Source organism: Clinocottus analis, unplaced genomic scaffold, assembly GCF_023055335.1.
Source record: "Clinocottus analis isolate CAN_PGR_092001 unplaced genomic scaffold, fCliAna1.0.p SCAF_12, whole genome shotgun sequence".
Taxonomy (NCBI): Eukaryota; Metazoa; Chordata; class Actinopteri; order Perciformes; family Cottidae; genus Clinocottus; species Clinocottus analis.
In genome coordinates, this window is record NW_027175843.1 from 8477840 (window position 1) to 8480339 (window position 2500).

Consider the following 2500-nt stretch of genomic DNA (forward strand, 5'->3'; position numbering starts at 1 on the left):
ACAAACTTCTTATAGTAGGAGGCCAGGCCCAGGAAACTTTTCAGGTCCTCCACAGTGCTGGGGGTAGGCCAATCCTTCACAGTCTGCACTTTATCATCCATGGTGCCAACACCACCACCCCCAATCTTGTGCCCCAGAAATGTGGCCTCCTGTTGCATGAAGGAGCATTTCTGTGGGTGCAGCTTTAGACCTGCTGCTGCCACTCTTTCCAGCACCCGCCTCAGGGCCCTGAGAGCTGCCTGGAAGGAGTCACCATGCACCAGTATGTCGTCCAAGTACACAACACACTCCTGCCGGGGGATACCAGCGAGTATCCTGTCCATTAGTCTCTCGAATGTGGCAGGAGCATTGCAGAGGCCAAACGGGAGGACTTTAAACTGGCACAAGCCCCCATTAGTGATGAAGGCCGTTTTGGCCTGAGCTTCAGGGCTGAGGGGGACCTGCCAATACCCACTCCGCAGGTCCAAAGAGGAGTACCAGGCTGACCCTCCCATTGTGTCGAGAGCTTCGTCGATTTGTGGAAGGGGCTAGGAGTCCTTTTTTGTAACTTTGTGGAGGGGTCGGAAGTCCACACAGAAACGCCACGCCTCCTTCTGCTTTTTGGGGACCATGACGACCGGCGAGGCCCAGGGGCTGGTGGAAGGCTCGATGATTCCCGCTCGCTGCATCCCTTGTAGGGCTTTATCTGCCGCAGCCTGCCTGGCCAGTGGGAGGTGTCGAGGTCTCATCCTGATCGGCCGTGCATCACCTGTTTCGATGTTATACTGGATGAGATCTGTGCTGCCCCCATCGTCCGCTGATAAGGCCTTTGGGTCTCTTCAGTTGATCCAAAATGCTGCAGCTCATGTATTAACGAGGACTAGAAAGATAGATCCCATTACTCCTGTATTAGCTGCTCTCCACTGGTTTCCTGTAAGATTAAGCATGATATTTTAAATCCTGCTCCTCACCTATAAAGTCTAAACTGGTAATGCACCATTATATCTTAAGGAGCTTATAGTGCCATACTAACCCACTAGAGAGTTGTGTTTATTGAATGCCGGGTTACTTGTGGTTCTCAGAGTTTAAAAAAATAGGTTGGGGGCTAGAGCCTTCAGTTATCAAGCTCCTCTTCTGTGGAATAAGCTTCCTCTTTCAGTCCGGGGGGCAGACACGGTCACTTCATTTAAGAGTAGACTTAAGACTTTCCTCTTTATCAGCGCTTATAGTTGGTAGTAGGGCTGGCTCAGGTTAGCCCTGCTCCAAGCCCCTGATGCTGGTATAGGCCTAGACTGCTGGGGGGCATTTTAGGATACACTGAGCCTCTCCTCTTCTTCTTTCTCTCATCTCTCTTCACCTTTCCCCTCTTTTTCTCTCCTGGATAAATTATTTCTCTTTTTAATGCACATTACTAACTCTACTTCTTTCCGGGAGCCTCTGTGCTTCCTCGCCTCAAGTTTCCAAGGACCGTAGCTGTCTGGAGCTGGTCCTGCACCCCGCCATGGATCGTGGCTGTCTGGACCTGGCCCTGCCGACTGGATGATGGCGGAGTAAAACAGGATGAGTAGCTTCTGAGGCAGGTTAAACTTCCTGAGCTGGCGCAGGAAGTACAAACTCTGCTAGGCCTTTTTCCGGGTGGTGTTGATGTCAGAGGCACACTTCAGGTCCCGGGAGGTTGTGGATCCCAGAAACTTGAAGGTCTCTACCGCAAACCCAGTGTTGTTGTGTAAGGTGATGTGGGCCAGTGTTGGGGGGCTACTCCTGAAGTGTCATAGCCACAGTTTTGAGCTTGTTCAGCTTCAGGTGGTTCTGACCACACCAGAGGATCAGCAGTTCAACCTCCCGTTGGTGAAGATGTGTTTCAAAAGAGTGATACCTTAAGTGGACCATGTGTGGAGATACAGAGGTTTGTTGTGGCTTAGAAAGACGGGATTGTTCCATATATGAGTAAAATTTGAAGTTGCAAAAGTGATGTTTGTAATTTTGTGGAATTTCCACCAGGCTCTCAGAGTTTCTGCTATTGTTAGTGTTTTGAAGCAAGGATGGCATTTGATTGACTGGCTGAGAAAGAATGAGAGAGAGAGAGAGAATGAGAGAATGTGTGAAGGATGACGAGTAATGTAAAAGAGCTTTGTGTGCCTGCAAGACTAGAAAAGGACTGTACAAGTACGGTCTATTTACCATTTAACACATTGGTGATTGAGCCTGTAGCTCACAAATTTCGGAACTCATCGCTACCGGTCTGACAATGTATATATCCTTAGGGGCAACAAGCTATATTTCTGGGCTTTTGGTGTCTTCATTGGATATACAGGTCAAGACTCTCTGTAATGCCCCCGTTGCCTATTCAACCCACTACTTGGCTGGTCGCTCCTGACACATACTCTACTCAAATCATAAAATAAACCATAAACAATGTTCTCTCTCTGATACAGCAGTGTCCCATAAAACAGTCAAAAAACTGTTTGCTTCCTCCAAACAAGCAACACCTGGCCCCATTACCTCCCCTGTTAGCAACTCC

At 49.0% G+C, this 2500-nt stretch overlaps 1 protein-coding gene across 1 annotated transcript in view; it reads left to right on the forward strand.

The window, feature by feature from the left end:
* The window catches only part of wdr4 (WD repeat domain 4), a 29102-nt gene that overhangs the window by 10172 nt on the left and 16430 nt on the right, over positions 1-2500 (forward strand). The window lies entirely within an intron of this gene.